The 22,892-nt window shown below is 47.5% G+C and overlaps 1 protein-coding gene across 1 annotated transcript in view; it reads right to left on the reverse strand.

Moving 5' to 3' along the window:
• LOC147123908 (coiled-coil domain-containing protein 152-like) overlaps positions 1-17,358 on the reverse strand; it is a 352,349-nt gene extending 334,991 nt beyond the window's left edge. Inside the window, exon 1 of the mRNA XM_085964314.1 lies at positions 17,279-17,358. The gene's annotated coding sequence lies outside the window, so the exon portion shown is untranslated. The remainder of the gene's footprint in view (positions 1-17,278) is intronic.
• Between the last annotated feature and the right edge of the window lie 5,534 nt (positions 17,359-22,892).

Here is a 22,892-nt window from a genome sequence, read left to right on the forward strand (position 1 = left end):
GGAGAGTTCGCCTTCTTCTTCTTCCTTCGTAGGGGTCCATCGGGCCAGGCCTGAGGCGCTCCTTCCCCCCCTCTCTCTCCAGGCTAATCCCGAACTAAATCCAGCAGTCTCTCTCTCTCTCTCTCTTCCCCCCCCCCGTCTTTCTCTTCCCCCCAGTCTCTCTCTCTCTCTCTCTCTTCCCCCCCAGTCTCTCTCTCTTTCTCTCTCTTCCCCCCAGTCGCTCTCTCCCCCCCAGTCTCTCTCTCTCTCTCTCTCTCTTCCCCCCAGTCTCTCTCTCTTTCTCTCTCTTCCCCCCAGTCGCTCTCTCCCCCCCAGTCACTCTCTCTCTCTCTCTTCCCCCCAGTCTCTCTCTCTTTCTCTCTCTTCCCCCAATCGCTCTCTCCCCCCCAGTCTCTCTCTCTCTCCCTTCCAACAACAACATGCTCTCAAAAAACCCTCGGCACCACCAGGCACTCCAGCTCGTATATACTTATAAAACACCTTAGGATTTTCCTTTATTTTGCTCGCCAGTGTTATTTCATGGCCCCTCCTCGCTCTCCTAATTTCTTTTTTAAGTATCCCCCTGCACTTTTTATACTCCTCTAGGGCTTCCTCTGTCTTTAGTCCTTTGTATCTGCCAAAAGCCCCCCTTTTTTTCCTAATTCATTCTCGTATATCCCTTGACATCCAAGGTTCACTGGCCTTGTTGGTCCCTCCCTTGACATTTACGGGAACATGTTGCCATTGTACTCTCTCAATTTCCTTTCTGAAAGACTCCCATTGCTCCGATGTGGATTTTCCTACAAGTAGCTGATCCCAGTCCACTTTGGCCAGATCCTGCCTTATCATATTAAAATCGGTCTTCCCCCAATTTAGAACCTTTATTTCCGGTCCATCTCTGTCCTTTTCCATGACTACCTTAAACTCACCGAATTATGGTCACTGTCACCAAAGTGCTCACCTACTAACACTTCTACCACTTGCCCGGCCACATTCCCTAGAATTAGGTCCAGTACCGCCCCCTCTCTTGTAGGACTTTCTACATGCTGGCTCAATAAGCTCTCCTGGATGCACTTTAAGAATTCTGCACCCTCTAAGCCTTTCACACTCTGACTATCCCAGTTAATATTGGGGAAGTTGAAATCCCCCACTATTATTACCCTATTATTTGCACATTTCTCTGAGAATTGCCTACAAATAGATAAGGGAGAACCAGTGGATGTGGTGTATTTGGACTTTCAGAAGGCTTTCGATAAGGTCCCACATAAGAGATTAGCGTGCAAAATTAAGGCACATGGGATTGGGGGCAAGGTATTAACTTGGATAGAGAACTGGTTGGCGGACAGAAAGCAAAGAGTTGGAATAAACGGGTCGTTTTCCGAGTGGCAGGCAGTGACTAGTGGGGTACCGCAAGGATCGGTCCTCGGACCCCAGCTGTTCACAATATATATTAATGATCTGGATGAGGGAGTTGGATGTAATATCTCCAAATTTGCAGACGACACAAAGCTGGGTGGGAGGGTAAGCTGTGAGGAGGATGTCGTGAAACTCCAGTACGATTTGGACAGGTTGGGTGATTGGGCAGAAACATGGCAAATGCACTATAATGTGAATAAATGTGAGGTTATCCACTTTGGTGGCAAAAACAGGAAGGCAGATTATTATTTGAATGGCAATAGATTGAGAGAAGGGGAAGTGCAAAGAGACCTGGGTGTTATTGTGCACCAGTCACTGAAGGTAAGCATGCAGGAGCAGCAGGCGGTTAAGAAGGCAAATGGTATGTTGGCCTTCGTAGCGAGAGGGTTTGAGTACAGGAACAAGGATGTCTTGCTACAGTTGTACAGGGCCTTGGTGAGACCGCACCTTGAGTATTGTGTGCAATTTTGGTCACCTTACCTGGGGAAGGACGTTCTTGCCATGGAGGGAGTGCAGCGAAGATTCACCAGGCTGATACCTGGGATGGCAGGAATGACGTATGAGGAGAGATTGTGTCGATTGGGCTTATACTCACTGGAGTTTAGAAGATTGAGAGGGGATCTCATCGAAACCTATAAAATTCTGGCAGGTCTGGACAGACTAGATGCAGGAAGGACGTTTCTGATGGCCGGGGAGTCCAGAACCAGGGGTCATAGTCTAAGGATAAGGGGTAAGCCATTTAGGACTGAAATGAGGAGGAATTTCTTCACCCAGAGAGTGGTGAACCTGTGGAATTCTCTGCCACAGAGGTTGGTGGAGGCCAGTTCATTAAATATATTCAAGAAAGAGTTGGATATATTTCTTAAGGCTAAAGGGATCAAGGGATATGGGGAGAAGGCAGGGACAGGGTATTGAATTTGGATGATCAGCCATGATCTCATTGAATGGCAGAACAGGCTCGAGGGGCCGAATGGCCTACTCCTGCTCCTATCTTCTATGTTTCTATGAATATCTGTTCCTCTATCTCCCCCTGACTGTTTGGGGGCCTATTGTACACTCCCAGCAAAGTGCTTGCCCCCTTTTTGTTTTTAAGTTCTACCCATATGGCCTCATTAGAGGAACCTGTTAATATATCATCCCTCCTTACAGTAGTAATTGACTCCTTAATTAATATTGCGACACCCCCTCCTCTTTTAACCCCCCCCTGTCTCGCCTGAAGATTCTATACCCCGGAATATTGAGCTGCCAGTCTTGCCCCTCCCTCAGCCATGTCTCCGTGATAGCAACAATATCATACTCCCATGTGTTCATCAACACCTTCAGTTCATCCACCTTATTCGCAAGACTCCTTGCATTAAAATAAATGCCATCCAGCCTTGCCCTACTCCCTTGTGCCGTTACATATTTGCTCTGCCTTCCAAGCTGACTTGTTTTTCCTCTATATTTGGCTGTACATCACCCCCTATTATAGCTCCACTCTGTATCCCATCTTGAAGTAGATTGTTGAGATCAGAAGACTTGCATTTATATAGCGCCTTTCACACCCTCAGGACGTCCCAAAGTGCTTTATAGCCAATGAAGCACTTTTTGAAGTGTAGACACTGTTGTAATGTGGGAACGCTGCAGCCAATTTGCGCACAGCAAGCTCCCACAAACAGCAATGTAATAATGGCCAGATTATCTGTTTTAGTACTGAGCTGTGTGACTGTCCCTGAGCTGAGGAATTCTCTCTATCCAATTCAATTCAATTCAAATCGCTTTATTGGCATGACAAGGTACATCTTATGTTGCCAAAGCATCGAAAAACATTCATGGTTGAACACATAAATACAGATCTATCCATACAGTGTATAAACAGATATATCCCTGAGTGTATAAATATACATTCATATAATTTATATATACTCTTTTCTTATATTTAGTGGTTGTCCCTGTTTATGGCAAGCTGTAACATAGTGTGCCGCTAAGGTTACACAATTTCTCTGTTCCCCTAGTAGGTATGGGAGTTTTTGGTTGTCATTCAAATTTCTGAATTCCGGGCATATTTTTGTGAATTTTGGGTAGAAATTCTCCCTTATGCCCTGATATTTTCTACAAGCTGTGAGGAAGTGCATCTCTGTCTCCACCACTCCCTGACTGCAGTGAGAGCATATCCTGTCCTCTCTTGGTAGCCGGGTCTGCCTGTGTCTACCTTTTTCGATCGCCAGGCTATGTTCACTAAGTCTGTACATTGTCAAGGTTTTTCTCAGTTTGCTATCCTTTACCATGGTCAGGTAATCAGCCATGTTGTATTGTCTGTTTAGGGCCAAGTAGCAATTGAGTTTGTTTTGGGTTTTTGTTGTTTCTGCCCAATATGACAGATATTTTTCCTTTTGCTTAGTGACAATTGCGTTGGGTCGAATTCTTTGTGTTACGCTGTCACTGTCCTGGGGCTGGTTATTGTTAGTAGTGTTAGTAGTTACTTCACTGAGTCCCAGGACTAGTTGACTGAGGGTATTCTTCTTTATGGTCCTCTCTTGGCATTTCAGGGCTTCGTAATGATAGCAGTGGGGGTTGCTCATTTTTAGGTGTTTCCAAAATTTGGTGGCTCTTTTTTGGATAGTGATTATTAATGGATATTGGCCTAGTTCTGCCCTGCATGCATTGTTTACGGTTTTCCTTTGAGTCCGGAGGATACTTTTACAGAATTCTGCATGTAGGATCTCAATTGGGTGTTTGTCCCATTTTGCAAATTCTTGTTGTGTTAGCGGTCCCCACACCTCACTGCCATAGAGTGCAATTGGTTCAATTACTGATTTAAAAATTTTGAGCCAGATGCTAATTGGGATTTCTATTTGGATTGATTTTTTAATGGCATAGAAAGCCCTTCTTGCTTTCTCTTTCAGTTCATTCACAGCCAGATGAAAATTTCCCATAGAACTGATTTTTAAGCCCAAGTATGTGTAGTTAGTGGTTTGTTCAATTTTGGTTGTTCCTAGTGTGAAATTTATTTTGGGTCCCTGATGTCTGGATCTTTGCTGGAACACAAGGACTTTGGTTTTTTGGGGATTTATTGTCAGGGCCCAGGTCTGGCAGAACGACTCCAGCAGATCCAGGTTCTGCTATAGACCCTCCTTAGTTGGTGACAGCAGAACCAGGTCATAGAGTCATAGAGTTTTACAGCGCAGAAAGAGGCCCTTCGGCCCATCGTGTCTGCGCTGTCCATCAATCCCTGTCCAGTCTAATCCCATTTTCCAGCATTTGGTCCATAGCCTTGTATGCAATGGCATTTCAAGTGCCCATCCAAATGCTTCTTGAATGTTGTGAGGGTTTCTGCCTCTACCACCCATTCAGGCAGCGAGTTCCAGCTTCCAACCACCCTCTGGGTGAAAAAGTTCCTCCTCAAATCCCCCCTAAATCTCCTGCCCCTTACCCTGAATCTATGCCCCCTTGTTATTGACCCCCCTACTAAGGGGAAAAGTTCCTCTTTATCTACCCTATCTATGCCCCTCATCATTTTGTACACCTCAATCAGGTCCCCCCTCAGCCTCCTTTGCTCCAAGGAAAACAACCCCAGCCTGTTGAGTCTTTCTTCATAGCTGAGGCGCTCCATCCCAGGTAACATCCTGGTGAATCTTCTCTGCACCCTCTCCAAAGCAATCACATCCTTCCTATAGTGAGGCGACCAGAACTGCACACAGTACTCCAGCTGTGGCCTCACCAGCGTTTTGTACAGCTCCATCATAACCTCCCTGCTCTTATATTCTATGCCTCTGCTAATGAAGGCAAGTATCCCATATGCCTTTTTAACCACCTTATCTACCTGTTCCGCTGCCTTCAGGGATCTATGTACATGTACACCAAGGTCCCTCTGACCCTCTGTACTTCCTAGGGTCCTACCACTCATTGTGTATTCCCTTGCCTTATTTGTCCGTCCAAAATGCATCACCTCGCACTTTTCAGGGTTAAATTCCATTTGCCACTTTTCCGCCCATCTGACCAACCCGTTAATATCGTCCTGTAGCCTGAGGCTTTCCTCCTCGCAATTTACCACCCCACCAATTTTCGTGTCATCCGCGAACTTACTGATCATACCCTTTACATTCTCATCCAAATCATTAATGTAGATCACAAACAGCAAGGGACCCAGCACCGATCCCTGAGGTACCCCACTGGACACAGGCTTCCAGTCACAAAAGCAACCTTCGACCATCACCCTCTGCCTCCTGCCACTCAGCCAGTTTAGGATGCAATGCGCCAAGGCCCCCTGGATCCCATGGGCTCTTACCTTCTTGACCAGTCTCCTATGCGGGACTTTGTCAAAAGCTTTACTGAAGTCCATGTAAACCACATCCACAGCATTTCCCTCATCCACACACCTAGTCACCCCCTCGAAAAATTCAATCAGATTGGTCAGGCATGATTTACCCTTGACAAAGCCATGCTGACTATCCCCGATTAATCCTTGCCTCTCCAAGTGGAGACTAATTTTGTCCCTCAGAATTTTTTCCAATAATTTCCCTACCACAGATGTTAGGCTCACTGGCCTGTAATTCCCTGGTTTATCCCTGCTACCCTTCTTGAATAATGGTACTACGTTAGCTGTTCTCCAGTCCTCTGGTACATCCCCTGTGGCCAGAGAGGTTCTGAAAATTTGTGTCAGAGCCCCTGCAATCTCCTCCTTTGCCTCACACAACAGCCTGGGATACATCTCGTCCGGGCCTGGGGATTTATCCACTTTTTGGCCTGCTAAAACCGCTAGTACCTCCTCCCTCTCGATGCTAATATGTTCAAGTATGTCACAGTCCCCTTGCCCGACTTCTATGTCTACATCGTCTTTCTCCATAGTGAACACAGAGGCAAAAAATTCATTTAAAACCCCACCTACATCATCTGGCTCTACACACAGATTGCCACTTTGGTCCCTAATGGGCCCTACCCTTTCCCTGGTTATCCTCTTGCCCTTAATATATTTATAAAACATCTTAGGATTTTCCTTTATTTTGCTCGCCAGTGTTATTTCATGGCCCCTCCTCGCTCTCCTAATTTCTTTTTTAAGTATCCCCCTGCACTTTTTATACTCCTCTAGGGCTTCCTCTGTCTTTAGTCCTTTGTATCTGCCAAAAGCCCCCCTTTTTTTCCTAATTCATTCTCGTATATCCCTTGACATCCAAGGTTCACTGGCCTTGTTGGTCCCTCCCTTGACATTTACGGGAACATGTTGCCATTGTACTCTCTCAATTTCCTTTCTGAAAGACTCCCATTGCTCCGATGTGGATTTTCCTACAAGTAGCTGATCCCAGTCCACTTTGGCCAGATCCTGCCTTATCATATTAAAATCGGTCTTCCCCCAATTTAGAACCTTTATTTCCGGTCCATCTCTGTCCTTTTCCATGACTACCTTAAACTCACCGAATTATGGTCACTGTCACCAAAGTGCTCACCTACTAACACTTCTACCACTTGCCCGGCCACATTCCCTAGAATTAGGTCCAGTACCGCCCCCTCTCTTGTAGGACTTTCTACATGCTGGCTCAATAAGCTCTCCTGGATGCACTTTAAGAATTCTGCACCCTCTAAGCCTTTCACACTCTGACTATCCCAGTTAATATTGGGGAAGTTGAAATCCCCCACTATTATTACCCTATTATTTGCACATTTCTCTGAGAATTGCCTACAAATAGATAAGGGAGAACCAGTGGATGTGGTGTATTTGGACTTTCAGAAGGCTTTCGATAAGGTCCCACATAAGAGATTAGCGTGCAAAATTAAGGCACATGGGATTGGGGGCAAGGTATTAACTTGGATAGAGAACTGGTTGGCGGACAGAAAGCAAAGAGTTGGAATAAACGGGTCGTTTTCCGAGTGGCAGGCAGTGACTAGTGGGGTACCGCAAGGATCGGTCCTCGGACCCCAGCTGTTCACAATATATATTAATGATCTGGATGAGGGAGTTGGATGTAATATCTCCAAATTTGCAGACGACACAAAGCTGGGTGGGAGGGTAAGCTGTGAGGAGGATGTCGTGAAACTCCAGTACGATTTGGACAGGTTGGGTGATTGGGCAGAAACATGGCAAATGCACTATAATGTGAATAAATGTGAGGTTATCCACTTTGGTGGCAAAAACAGGAAGGCAGATTATTATTTGAATGGCAATAGATTGAGAGAAGGGGAAGTGCAAAGAGACCTGGGTGTTATTGTGCACCAGTCACTGAAGGTAAGCATGCAGGAGCAGCAGGCGGTTAAGAAGGCAAATGGTATGTTGGCCTTCGTAGCGAGAGGGTTTGTGTACAGGAACAAGGATGTCTTGCTGCAGTTGTACAGGGCCTTGGTGAGACCGCACCTTGAGTATTGTGTGCAATTTTGGTCACCTTACCTGGGGAAGGACGTTCTTGCCATGGAGGGAGTGCAGCGAAGATTCACCAGGCTGATACCTGGGATGGCAGGAATGACGTATGAGGAGAGATTGTGTCGATTGGGCTTATACTCACTGGAGTTTAGAAGATTGAGAGGGGATCTCATCGAAACCTATAAAATTCTGGCAGGTCTGGACAGACTAGATGCAGGAAGGACGTTTCTGATGGCCGGGGAGTCCAGAACCAGGGGTCATAGTCTAAGGATAAGGGGTAAGCCATTTAGGACTGAAATGAGGAGGAATTTCTTCACCCAGAGAGTGGTGAACCTGTGGAATTCTCTGCCACAGAGGTTGGTGGAGGCCAGTTCATTAAATATATTCAAGAAAGAGTTGGATATATTTCTTAAGGCTAAAGGGATCAAGGGATATGGGGAGAAGGCAGGGACAGGGTATTGAATTTGGATGATCAGCCATGATCTCATTGAATGGCAGAACAGGCTCGAGGGGCCGAATGGCCTACTCCTGCTCCTATCTTCTATGTTTCTATGAATATCTGTTCCTCTATCTCCCCCTGACTGTTTGGGGGCCTATTGTACACTCCCAGCAAAGTGCTTGCCCCCTTTTTGTTTTTAAGTTCTACCCATATGGCCTCATTAGAGGAACCTGTTAATATATCATCCCTCCTTACAGTAGTAATTGACTCCTTAATTAATATTGCGACACCCCCTCCTCTTTTAACCCCCCCCTGTCTCGCCTGAAGATTCTATACCCCGGAATATTGAGCTGCCAGTCTTGCCCCTCCCTCAGCCATGTCTCCGTGATAGCAACAATATCATACTCCCATGTGTTCATCAACACCTTCAGTTCATCCACCTTATTCGCAAGACTCCTTGCATTAAAATAAATGCCATCCAGCCTTGCCCTACTCCCTTGTGCCGTTACATATTTGCTCTGCCTTCCAAGCTGACTTGTTTTTCCTCTATATTTGGCTGTACATCACCCCCTATTATAGCTCCACTCTGTATCCCATCTTGAAGTAGATTGTTGAGATCAGAAGACTTGCATTTATATAGCGCCTTTCACACCCTCAGGACGTCCCAAAGTGCTTTATAGCCAATGAAGCACTTTTTGAAGTGTAGACACTGTTGTAATGTGGGAACGCTGCAGCCAATTTGCGCACAGCAAGCTCCCACAAACAGCAATGTAATAATGGCCAGATTATCTGTTTTAGTACTGAGCTGTGTGACTGTCCCTGAGCTGAGGAATTCTCTCTATCCAATTCAATTCAATTCAAATCGCTTTATTGGCATGACAAGGTACATCTTATGTTGCCAAAGCATCGAAAAACATTCATGGTTGAACACATAAATACAGATCTATCCATACAGTGTATAAACAGATATATCCCTGAGTGTATAAATATACATTCATATAATTTATATATACTCTTTTCTTATATTTAGTGGTTGTCCCTGTTTATGGCAAGCTGTAACATAGTGTGCCGCTAAGGTTACACAATTTCTCTGTTCCCCTAGTAGGTATGGGAGTTTTTGGTTGTCATTCAAATTTCTGAATTCCGGGCATATTTTTGTGAATTTTGGGTAGAAATTCTCCCTTATGCCCTGATATTTTCTACAAGCTGTGAGGAAGTGCATCTCTGTCTCCACCACTCCCTGACTGCAGTGAGAGCATATCCTGTCCTCTCTTGGTAGCCGGGTCTGCCTGTGTCTACCTTTTTCGATCGCCAGGCTATGTTCACTAAGTCTGTACATTGTCAAGGTTTTTCTCAGTTTGCTATCCTTTACCATGGTCAGGTAATCAGCCATGTTGTATTGTCTGTTTAGGGCCAAGTAGCAATTGAGTTTGTTTTGGGTTTTTGTTGTTTCTGCCCAATATGACAGATATTTTTCCTTTTGCTTAGTGACAATTGCGTTGGGTCGAATTCTTTGTGTTACGCTGTCACTGTCCTGGGGCTGGTTATTGTTAGTAGTGTTAGTAGTTACTTCACTGAGTCCCAGGACTAGTTGACTGAGGGTATTCTTCTTTATGGTCCTCTCTTGGCATTTCAGGGCTTCGTAATGATAGCAGTGGGGGTTGCTCATTTTTAGGTGTTTCCAAAATTTGGTGGCTCTTTTTTGGATAGTGATTATTAATGGATATTGGCCTAGTTCTGCCCTGCATGCATTGTTTACGGTTTTCCTTTGAGTCCGGAGGATACTTTTACAGAATTCTGCATGTAGGATCTCAATTGGGTGTTTGTCCCATTTTGCAAATTCTTGTTGTGTTAGCGGTCCCCACACCTCACTGCCATAGAGTGCAATTGGTTCAATTACTGATTTAAAAATTTTGAGCCAGATGCTAATTGGGATTTCTATTTGGATTGATTTTTTAATGGCATAGAAAGCCCTTCTTGCTTTCTCTTTCAGTTCATTCACAGCCAGATGAAAATTTCCCATAGAACTGATTTTTAAGCCCAAGTATGTGTAGTTAGTGGTTTGTTCAATTTTGGTTGTTCCTAGTGTGAAATTTATTTTGGGTCCCTGATGTCTGGATCTTTGCTGGAACACAAGGACTTTGGTTTTTTGGGGATTTATTGTCAGGGCCCAGGTCTGGCAGAACGACTCCAGCAGATCCAGGTTCTGCTATAGACCCTCCTTAGTTGGTGACAGCAGAACCAGGTCATAGAGTCATAGAGTTTTACAGCGCAGAAAGAGGCCCTTCGGCCCATCGTGTCTGCGCTGTCCATCAATCCCTGTCCAGTCTAATCCCATTTTCCAGCATTTGGTCCATAGCCTTGTATGCAATGGCATTTCAAGTGCCCATCCAAATGCTTCTTGAATGTTGTGAGGGTTTCTGCCTCTACCACCCATTCAGGCAGCGAGTTCCAGCTTCCAACCACCCTCTGGGTGAAAAAGTTCCTCCTCAAATCCCCCCTAAATCTCCTGCCCCTTACCCTGAATCTATGCCCCCTTGTTATTGACCCCCCTACTAAGGGGAAAAGTTCCTCTTTATCTACCCTATCTATGCCCCTCATCATTTTGTACACCTCAATCAGGTCCCCCCTCAGCCTCCTTTGCTCCAAGGAAAACAACCCCAGCCTGTTGAGTCTTTCTTCATAGCTGAGGCGCTCCATCCCAGGTAACATCCTGGTGAATCTTCTCTGCACCCTCTCCAAAGCAATCACATCCTTCCTATAGTGAGGCGACCAGAACTGCACACAGTACTCCAGCTGTGGCCTCACCAGCGTTTTGTACAGCTCCATCATAACCTCCCTGCTCTTATATTCTATGCCTCTGCTAATGAAGGCAAGTATCCCATATGCCTTTTTAACCACCTTATCTACCTGTTCCGCTGCCTTCAGGGATCTATGTACATGTACACCAAGGTCCCTCTGACCCTCTGTACTTCCTAGGGTCCTACCACTCATTGTGTATTCCCTTGCCTTATTTGTCCGTCCAAAATGCATCACCTCGCACTTTTCAGGGTTAAATTCCATTTGCCACTTTTCCGCCCATCTGACCAACCCGTTAATATCGTCCTGTAGCCTGAGGCTTTCCTCCTCGCAATTTACCACCCCACCAATTTTCGTGTCATCCGCGAACTTACTGATCATACCCTTTACATTCTCATCCAAATCATTAATGTAGATCACAAACAGCAAGGGACCCAGCACCGATCCCTGAGGTACCCCACTGGACACAGGCTTCCAGTCACAAAAGCAACCTTCGACCATCACCCTCTGCCTCCTGCCACTCAGCCAGTTTAGGATGCAATGCGCCAAGGCCCCCTGGATCCCATGGGCTCTTACCTTCTTGACCAGTCTCCTATGCGGGACTTTGTCAAAAGCTTTACTGAAGTCCATGTAAACCACATCCACAGCATTTCCCTCATCCACACACCTAGTCACCCCCTCGAAAAATTCAATCAGATTGGTCAGGCATGATTTACCCTTGACAAAGCCATGCTGACTATCCCCGATTAATCCTTGCCTCTCCAAGTGGAGACTAATTTTGTCCCTCAGAATTTTTTCCAATAATTTCCCTACCACAGATGTTAGGCTCACTGGCCTGTAATTCCCTGGTTTATCCCTGCTACCCTTCTTGAATAATGGTACTACGTTAGCTGTTCTCCAGTCCTCTGGTACATCCCCTGTGGCCAGAGAGGTTCTGAAAATTTGTGTCAGAGCCCCTGCAATCTCCTCCTTTGCCTCACACAACAGCCTGGGATACATCTCGTCCGGGCCTGGGGATTTATCCACTTTTTGGCCTGCTAAAACCGCTAGTACCTCCTCCCTCTCGATGCTAATATGTTCAAGTATGTCACAGTCCCCTTGCCCGACTTCTATGTCTACATCGTCTTTCTCCATAGTGAACACAGAGGCAAAAAATTCATTTAAAACCCCACCTACTTCATCTGGCTCTACACACAGATTGCCACTTTGGTCCCTAATGGGCCCTACCCTTTCCCTGGTTATCCTCGTGCCCTTAATATACTTATAAAACATCTTAGGATTTTCCTTTATTTTGCTCGCCAGTGTTATTTCATGGCCCCTCCTCGCCCTCCTAATTTCCTTTTTAAGTATGCCCCTGCACCTTTTATACTCCTCTAGGGCTTCCTCCGTCTTTTGTCTTTTGTAACTGCCAAAAGCTCCCCTTTTTTTCCTAATGCATTTTTGTATATCCCTTGTCATCCAAAGTTCCCTTTGCTTGTTGGTCCCACCCTTGACCTTTACAGGAACATGTTGGTGTTGTACTCTCTCTATTTCCCTTCTGAAAGCCTCCCACTGTTTTGATGTGGATTTTCCTATAAGTAGCTGCTCCCAGTCCACTTTGGCCAGATCCTGTCTTATCTTATTAAAATCGGCCTTCCCCCAATTTAGAACCCTTATTTCCGGGCCGTCTTTGTCTTTTTCCATGACTACCTTAAATCTCACCGAATTATGGTCACTATCGCCAAAATGCTCTCCTACAGACACTTCCACCACCTGCCCGGCTACATTCCCTAGAATTAGGTCCAGTACCGCCCCCTCTCTTGTAGGACTTTCTACATGTTGGCTCAAAAAGCTCTCCTGGATGCACTTTAAGAATTCTGCGCCCTCTAAGCCTTTCACACTCTGACTATCCCAATTTATATTGGGGAAGTTGAAATCCCCCACTATTATTACCCTATTATTTTCACACTTCTCTGAGATTTGCCTACATATCTGTTCCTCTATCTCCCCCTGACTGTTTGGGGGCCTATAGTACACTCCCAGCAAAGTGCTTGGCCCCTTTTTGTTTTTACGTTCTACCCATATGGCCTCATTAGAGGAACCCGCTAATATATCACCCCTCCTTACAGCAGTAATTGACTCCTTAATTAATATTGCAACACCCCCTCCCCTTTTACACCCCCCTCTGTCTCGCCTGAAGATTCTATACCCCGGAATATTCAGCTGCCAGTCCTGACCCTCCCTCAACCATGTCTCCGTGATAGCAACAATATCGTACTCCCATGTGTTCAACAACAACTTCAGTTCATCCACCTTATTTGCAAGACTCCTTGCATTAAAATAAATGCCTTCCAGCCCTGCCATATTCCCTTTTGCCTTCACATCTTTGCTCTGCCTTCCCTGCTGACTTGTTTTTTCCTCTGTATTTGGCTGTACATCACCCCCTACTATAGCTCCACTCTGTATCCCATCCCCCTGCCGAGTTAGGTCATCTGCATAGAGGAGGAATTTAACCTTGGATTCATATAGGGTGAGGCCGGGTGCTGTAGATTGTTCAAGTAGTTTTGCCAATTCATTTATGTAAATATTAAAGAGTGTCGGTGAGATTGGCGAGCCCTGCATCACCCCCCGCCCCCGTGGGAAGTATTTTGTTTGTTTGTCTCCAATTTTAACTGCACATTTATTGTTTGTATACATTGATTTAATTACATCATATGTTTTTCCCCCTACCCCGCTTTCGATAAGTTTCAGGAATAGACCGTCGTGCCAGATGGAATCGAAAGCCCTCTGGAAATCTATAAAGCATGTGTAGATTTTGCTTTTGTTTTGATGAACATGTTTGTCAATTAGGGTCTGTAGGGTGAAGATATGATCTGATGTTCTATAGTTTGGTAGGAATCCAATTTGGCTTTTACTCAAGACATTGTGCTCCTCAAGGAAGTTTATAAGTCTTTTGTTTATGATACTACAGAATACCTTCCCCAGGTTACTGTTTACACAGATGCCTCGATAGTTATTTGGGTCGACTTTGTCCCCACTTTTGTATATGGGCGTTATGAGTCCTTTGTTCCAGATATCAGGGAAGTAACCGACACTCAGAACCAAGTTGAAGAGTTTTAGGATAGCCAGTTTCATTTTATCGTCTGTGTGTTTAATCATCTCGCTTAGTATGCCGTCTGCACCGCAAGCTTTTCCTGGTCGCAGGTCCTTGAGTTTTTCAAATAGTTCTTTTTCTGTTATTATGGAGTCTAGCGGGTTTTGGTTATCTTTTATGGCCATTTCGAGCTTTTCCAGTTTTTTGCATATTTGGTGTTGCTCTGGCCTTCGTGTGTTTTTCTGGTATAATTTTTCAAAGTGGTTTTCCCATGTGTCTCCATTTTGAATGGCCAAGTTGTCCCAAAAACAATTGGAATCAATGGATTCCTCAATGGAGCTGAGTGTATTCTTAATATACTGCTCTTTTTTGGTTCTGAGTGTGTTTCTGTATTGTGTTAGTGTCTGACAATAAGGCGTAATTCCTCGTTTTCTGGCTGTCTGTTTTTGGTTTGATATTTTTTTAAGTTTTTTCCTCATGTTATGGCAATCTGGGTCAAACCATTTTTCATAGTTTTTTGTTTTGGGTTTGTTCTTGCGAGCTTTCAAGTTTGACCTTGTTGCCAAATTATTTAGGTTATTCACTGCCCGGTTTACGCCTTCTTTATTGTGAGTGTATATGTTTTCCAGAAAGGTGTCCAAGAGAGCTTGAGTTGATTGATTGCTAATTGCCTTCTGCTGTTTTTGGCCCATCTGTACGATTTTTTGGTGTTGTACAGCTTACTGGGTTGTGTTTCTGTGTTGGTTGTTTCTGTCTTTTTAAGATACATAGTAATTTGACTGTGGTCTGACAGTGTTGTTTGTGGTTTGACTGTGAATGCTCTGAAAGAGGATGGGTCCAAATCCGTAATCATATAGTCTACGGTGCTGCAGCCAAGAGGTGAGCAATAGGTCGATCTTCCTAGGAGGTCTCTCCCATGAACCTACCATTGACAATGTACAGACCCAGGCTCACTCTCTCTCCCTCTCCCCCACTCCCTCACTCTCTCTCTCTCCCTCCCACCCACCCCCTCTCCACCCTCACTCTCTCTCTCCCTCCCACCCACTCCCCTCACTCACTCTCTCTCCCTCCCACCCACCCCCTCCCTCACTCTCTCTCTCTCCCACCCACCCCCTCCCTCACTCTCTCTCTCCCACCCACCCCCTCCCTCACTCTCTCTCTCCCACCCACCCACCCCTCCCTCACTCTCTCCCACCCACCCCCTCCCTCACTCTCTCTCTCTCCCCACCCACCCCCTCCCTCACTCTCTCTCTCCCACCCACCCCCTCCCTCACTCTCTCTCCCACCCACCCCCTCACTCCCTCCCTCCCTCACTCTCTCTCTCTCTCTCACCCCCCTCCCTCACTCTCTCTCCCCTCCCACCCACCCCCTCCCTCTCACAACCCCTCCCTCTCTCCCACCCCCTCCCGCACTCTCTCTCCCTCCCACTCACACTCTCTCCCTCCCTCACACTCACCCCCCTCACACTCACTCGCCCCCCCACACTCACTTGCCCCCCCCCACACTCACTCGCCCCCCTCACACTCACTCGCCCCCCTCACTCACTCGCCCCCCTCACTCACTCGCCCCCCCTCACACTCACTCGCCCCCCCCCTCACACTCACTCGCCCCCCCCTCACACTCACTCACCCCCCCCTCACACTCACTCGCCCCCCTCACTCACTCGCCCCCCTCACACTCACTCGCTCCCCCCTCACACTCACTCGCTTTTTTCAATTCAATTCAAATCGCTTTATTGGCATGATAAGGTACATCTTATGTTGCCAAAGCATCGAAAAACATTCATGGTTGAACACATAAACGCAGATCTATTCATACATTGTATAAACAGATATATCCGAGTGTATAAATATACATTCGTATAATTTGTATATACTCTTTTCTTATATTTACTGGTTGTCCCTCTGTTTATGGCAAGCTGTAACATAGTGTGCCGCTAGTGTTACACAATTTCTCTCTTCCCCTAGTAGGTATGGGAGTTTTTGGTCGTCATTCAAATTTCTGAATTCAGTGCACTCACTCTCTCGAACGCTCTCACTCTCGCTCTCCCCCCCCCTCCCTCGCCCTTCCCCTCCCTCCCTCACTCACTCACCCTCACTCACTCACTCACCCTCACTCCCTCTCACTCCCTCACTCACACTCCCTCACTCACACTCCCTAACTCCCTCTCACTCACCCCCTCCCTCTCTCTCCCTCTCACTCACCCCCTCCCTCTCTCTCTCACCCACTCCCTCCCCCTCACATTCACTCATTCCCTCCCCCTCACATTCACTCACTCCCTCCCCCTCACATTCACTCACTCCCTCCCTCACATTCGCTCACTCTCTCCCCCCCTCACATTCGCTCACTCTCTCCCACCCTCACATTCGCTCACTCTCTCCCCCTCACATTCGCTCACTCCCTCCCCCTCACATTCACTCACTCCCTCCCCCTCACATTCACTCACTCCCTCCCCCTCACATTCACTCTTTCTCCCTTTCTCACACTCCCTCCCCCTCACATTCACTCACTCCCTCCCCCTCACATTCACTCACTCCCTCCCTCACATTCGCTCACTCTCTCCCCCCCTCACATTCGCTCACTCTCTCCCACCCTCACATTCGCTCACTCTCTCCCACCCTCACATTCGCTCACTCCCTCCCCCTCACATTCACTCTTTCTCCCTTTCTCACACTCCCTCCCCCTCACATTCACTCTTTCTCCCTTTCTCACACTCCCTCCCCCTCACATTCACTCTTTCTCCCTTTCTCACACTCCCTCCCCCTCACATTCACTCTTTCTCCCTTTCTCACACTCCCTCCCCCTCACATTCACTCTTTCTCCCTTTCTCACACTACCTCCCCCTCACACTCACTCTCTCTTGTCTCTCCCGCCAGAAACTGAGGGTCGGGGTCTCCCCGGGTCAGCCGGGGCCGGGTGCCTGTGGGCGGGCGGGGGGTGAGAGCCGGTCTCTGATCAATGTCTGGCGCGCCCGGCGCTCCCGGATACACAATCCAGGCCCCGACCCCCCGGGGAGACCCCGGCGACACAATCCCGGCCCCCGGAGACACAATCCCGGCCCCGGGCCCGGCCCGGGTCAAAGCGGCCGCCGCCAGAAATGGCGCCAAGCCACTGGTGAATAATTCATGATTTATTCTATGAATCACTCCATCTATTGATTATCTATCGACTGATTACTCTATCTTAATTACTCTATTGATTAATCTATTTTAATTACTCTGTTGATTACTCTATTACTTACTCAAGCAATGGTAATTAATTAATTACTCTCTAAAATCATTCTCCAATGGCAGCTTCCTCTGTGGTGAACCACTGTCGGAGGGGCAGTACTGAGGGAGCGCTGCACTGTCGGAGGGGCAGTACTGAGGGAGTGCTGCACTGTGGGAGGGGCAGTACTGAGGGAGCGCTGCACTGTCGGAGGGGCAGTACTGAGGGAGTGCCGCACTGTCGGAGGGGCAGTACTGAGGGAGTGCCGCACTGTCGGAGGGTCAGTACTGAGGGAGCGCTGCACTGTCGGAGGGGCAGTACTGAGGGAGTGCTGTACTGTCGGAGGGGCAGTACTGAGGGACTGCTGCACTGTGGGAGGGGCAGTACTGAGGGGGGGCAGTACTGAGGGAGTGCTGCACTGTCGGAGGGACAGTACATAAGAACATAAGAACATAAGAAATAGGAGCAGGAGTAGGCCAATTAGCCCCTCGAGCCTGCTCCGCCATTTAATAAGATCATGGCTGATCTGATCCTAACCGCCAATCCACTATCACAGAACCATCTCCTGAATCTAACAGAATTAGACACACGAAATAGGAGCAGGATCAGGCTACACGGCCCCTGGGCCCGCTCCGCTACCCACAGGGCCATGACCGATCCGAACCTAGACTCATGTCCAAATTCCTGCCCGCTCCCCGTAACCCTTAATTCCCTTTACTTCTAGGAAACTGTCTATTTCTGTTTTAAATTTATGTAATGATGTAGCTTCTACAGCTTTTTGGGGCAGCATATTCCATGGACCTACCACCCTCTGAGTGAAGTAGTTCCTCCTCATCTCAGTTTTGAAAGAGCAGCCCCTTATTCTAAGACTATGCCCCCTAGTTCTAGTTTCACCCATCATCGGGAACATCTTCCCCGCATCCACCCGATCCGACCCCTTCACAATCTTATATGTTTCAATAAGATCGCCTCTCATTCTTCTGAACTCCAATGAGTAGAGTCCCAATCTACTCAACCTCTCCTCATATGTCCATCCCCTCATCCCCGGGATTAACCGAGTGAACCTTCTTTGTACTGACTCGAGAGCAAGTATGTCCTTTTTTAAGTATGGACACCAAAACTGTACGCAGTATTCCAGGTGCGGCCTCACCAATACCTTGTACAACTGAAGCAATACCTCCCTATTTTTATATTCTATCCCCCTAGCAATGAAAGCCAACATTCCATTGGCCTTCTTAATCACTTGCTGCACCTGCATACTAACCTTTTGAGTTTTGTGCACCAGGACCCCCAGATCCCTTTGTACTTCAGTACTTTCCAGTTTCTTGCCATTAAGATAATAACTTGCTCTACGATTTTTCCTGCCAAAGTGCATAACCTCACACTTTCCAGTATTGTTTTCCATCTGCCAAATCTCTGCCCACTTACTTAGCCTGTCGATGTCCCCTTGCAGGGTTTTTATGTCCTCCTCACTCACTACTTTCCCTCCCATCTTAGTATCATCTGCAAACTTTGATATGTTACACTCGGTCCCCTCCTCCAAATCGTTAATACAGATTGCAAAGAGTTGGGGACCCAGCACTGACCCCTGCGGAACACCACTAGTTACTGATTGCCAGTCTGAGAATGAACCATTTATCCCAACTCTCTGCCTTCTGTTGGATAGCCAATCCTCTATCCATGCCAGAATATTACCCCCAATCCTGTGATTTTTTATCTTAAGCAATAATCTTTTGTGTGGCACCTTGTCAAATGCCTTTTGGAAGTCTAAATACACTACGTCCACTGGTTCCCCTTTATCCACCCTATACGTTACTTCCTCAAAGAACTCCAGCAAATTTGTCAAACATGACTTCCCCTTCATAAAACTATGCTGACTTTGTCCTATTAAATTATAATTATCCAAATGTCCTGTTACTGTCTCCTTAATAATGGACTCCAAAATTTTACCTACCACAGATGTTAGGCTAACCGGTCTATAGTTTCCAGCCTTCTGTCTACAGCCCTTTTTAAATAAGGGTGTTACATTAGCAGTTTTCCAGTCTGCCGGGACCTTTGCCGAGTCCAGGGAGTTTTGGAAAATTATTACCAATGCATCCACAATCCCTACCGCCACTTCGCTCAAGAGGAGGTGCTAGCGGTTTTAGCAGGCCAAAAAGTGGATAAATCCCCAGGCCCGGACGAGATGTATCCCAGGCTGCTGTGGGAGGCAAAGGAGGAGATTGCAGGGGCTCTGACACAAATTTTCAGAACCTCTCTGGCCACAGGGGATGTACCAGAGGACTGGAGAACAGCTAACGTAGTACCATTATTCAAGAAGGGTAGCAGGGATAAACCAGGGAATTACAGGCCAGTGAGCCTAACATCTGTGGTAGGGAAATTATTGGAAAAAATTCTGAGGGACAAAATTAGTCTCCACTTGGAGAGGCAAGGATTAATCGGGGATAGTCAGCATGGCTTTGTCAAGGGTAAATCATGTCTGACAAATCTGATTGAATTTTTCGAGGGGGTGACTAGGGGGGTGGATGAGGGAAATGCTGTGGATGTGGTTTACATGGACTTCAGTAAAGCTTTTGACAAAGTCCCGCATAGGAGACTGGTCAAGAAGGTAAGAGCCCATGGGATCCAGGGTGCCTTGGCGCGTTGGATCCTAAACTGGCTGAGTGGCAGGAGGCAGAGGGTGATGGTCGAAGGTTGCTTTTGTGACTGGAAGCCTGTGTCCAGTGGGGTACCTCAGGGATCGGTGCTGGGTCCCTTGTTGTTTGTGATCTACATAAATGATTTGGATGAGAATGTAAAAGGTATGATCAGTAAGTTCGCAGATGACACGAAAATTGGTGGGGTGGTAAATTGTGAGCAGGAAAGCCTCAGGCTACAGGACGATATAAACGGGTTCGTCAGATGGGCGGAAAAGTGGCAAATGGAATTTAACCCTGAAAAGTGCGAGGTGATGCATTTTGGACGGACAAATAAGGCAAGGGAATACACAATGAGTGGTAGGACCCTAGGAAGTACAGAGGGTCAGAGGGACCTTGGTGTACATGTACATAGATCCCTGAAGGCAGCGGAACAGGTAGATAAGGTGGTTAAAAAGGCATATGGGATACTTGCCTTCATTAGCCGAGGCATAGAATATAAGAGCAGGGAGGTTATGATGGAGCTGTACAAAACGCTGGTGAGGCCACAGCTGGAGTACTGTGTGCAGTTCTGGTCGCCTCACTATAGGAAGGATGTGATTGCTTTGGAGAGGGTGCAGAGAAGATTCACCAGGATGTTACCTGGGATGGAGCGCCTCAGCTATGAAGAGAGGCTGGACAGGCTGGGGTTGTTTTCCTTGGAGCAAAGAAGGCTGAGGGGGGACCTGATTGAGGTGTACAAAATGATGAGGGGCATAGATAGGGTAGATAAAGAGGAACTTTTCCCCTTAGTAGGGGGGTCAATAACAAGGGGGCATAGATTCAGGGTAAGGGGCAGGAGATTTAGAGGGGATTTGAGGAGGAACTTTTTCACCCAGAGGGTGGTTGGAATGTGGAACTCAATGCCTGAAAGGGTGGTAGAGGCAGGAACCCTCACAACATTCAAGAAGCATTTGGATGAGCACTTGAAATGCCATTGCATACAAGGCTATGGACCAAATGCTGGAAAATGGGATTAGACTGGACAGGGATGGATGGGCGGCGCAGACACGATGGGCCGAAGGGCCTCTTTCTGTGCTGTAAAACTCTATGACTCTATGACTAAGACCCTAGGATGTAAGCCATCAGGTCCAGGTGATTTATCCGCCTTGAGTCCCATTATTTTACCGAGTACCACTTCCTTAGTGATTTTGATCGTGTTTAGCTCCTCCCCCCCTTTAGCCCCCTGTTTGTCCAGTGTTGGGATATTCTTAGTGTCTTCTACTGTAAAGACTGATGTAAAATATTCATTCAGTGCTTTTGCCATCTCCATATTTCCCACCATTAATTTCCCGGTCTCATCCTCTAAGGGACCAACATTTACTTTAGCCACCCTTTTTCTTTTTATATAACTCTTACTATCTGTTTTTATATTTTTTGCTAATTTACTTTCATAATCTATCTTCCCTTTCTTAATCAATCTTTTTGTTATTTTTTGCTGTCTTTTAAAGTTTTCCCAATCCTCTATCCTCCCACTAGATTTGGCTACCTTATATGCCCTTGTTTTTAGTCGAATACTATCCTTAATTTCTTTACTGAGCCACGGATGGCTGTCTTTTCTTTTATACCCTTTTCTTCTCAGTGGAATAAAAATTTTTTGGAAGTTGCAAAATAACTCCTTGAATGTACACCACTGACCATGTATCGTCTTACCCTTTAATCTATTTTCCCAATCCACTCTACTCAATTCCGCTCTCATACCTTCATAGTCTCCTTTATTCAAGCTTAGCACGCTTGTTTGAGATCCAACCTTCTCACCCTCTAATTGAATATGGAATTCAACCATGTTATGGTCACTCATTCCAAGGGGATCCTTTACTAGGACATTTTTAATTAATCCCGTCTCGTTACACTGAGGGAGCGCTGCACTGTCGGAGGGGCAGTACTGAGGGAGCGCCGCACTGTGGGAGGGGCAGTACTGAGGGAGCGCTGCACTGTTGGAGGGGCAATACTGAGGGAGCGCTGCACTGTTGGAGGGGCAGTACTGAGGGACTGCCGCACTGTGGGAGGGGCAGTACTGAGGGAGCGCCGCACTGTCAGAGGGGCAGTACTGAGGGAGCGCTGCACTGTGGGAGGGGCAGTACTGAGGGAGCGCCACACTGTCGGAGGGGCAGTACTGAGGGAGTGCTGCACTGTCAGAGGGGCAGTACTGAGGGAGTGCCGCACTGTTGGAGGGTCAGTACTGAGGGAGCGCCGCACTGTCGGAGGGTCAGTACTGAGGGAGCGCCGCACTATCGGAGGGGCAGTACTGAGGGAGCGCTGCACTGTCGGAGGGTCAGTACTGAGGGAGCGCCGCACTGTCGGAGGGTCAGTACTGAGGCAGCGCCGCACTGTCGGAGGGCCAGTACTGAGGGAGCGCCGCACTGTCGGAGGGTCAGTACTGAGGGAGTGCTGCACTGTCGGAGGGTCAGTACTGAGGGAGTGCCGCACTGTCGGAGGGGCAGTACTGAGGGAGCGCTGCACTGTCGGAGGGGCAGTACTGAGGGAGTGCTGCACTGTCGGAGGGGCAGTACTGAGGGAGTGCTGCACTGTCGGAGGGACAGTACTGAGGGAGCGCCGCACTGTCGGAGGGGCAGTACTGAGGGAGTGCCGCACTGTCGGAGGGGCAGTAATGAGGGAGCGCTGCACTGTCGGAGGGACAGTACTGAGGGAGCGCCGCACTGTCGGAGAGGCAGTACTGAGGGAGTGCCGCACTGTCGGAGGGGCAGTACTGAGGGAGCGCCGCACTGTCGGAGGGGCAGTACTGAGAGAGCGCTGCACTGTCGGAGGGGCAGTACTGAGGGAGCGCTGCACTGTCGGAGGGGCAGTACTGAGGGAGCGCTGCACTGTCGGAGGGGCAGTATGGAGGGAGTGCCACACTGTCGGAGGGGCAGTACTGAGGGAGCGCCGCACTGTCGGAGGGGCAGTACTGAGGGAGCGCTGCACTGTCGGAGGGGCAGTACTGAGGGAGTGCTGCACTGTCGGAGGGGCAGT

The sequence above is a fragment of the Somniosus microcephalus genome, chromosome 1 (assembly GCF_052327205.1).
Source record: "Somniosus microcephalus isolate GS21.2 chromosome 1, FLI_Smic_1.0, whole genome shotgun sequence".
Classification (NCBI taxonomy): domain Eukaryota; kingdom Metazoa; phylum Chordata; class Chondrichthyes; order Squaliformes; family Somniosidae; genus Somniosus; species Somniosus microcephalus.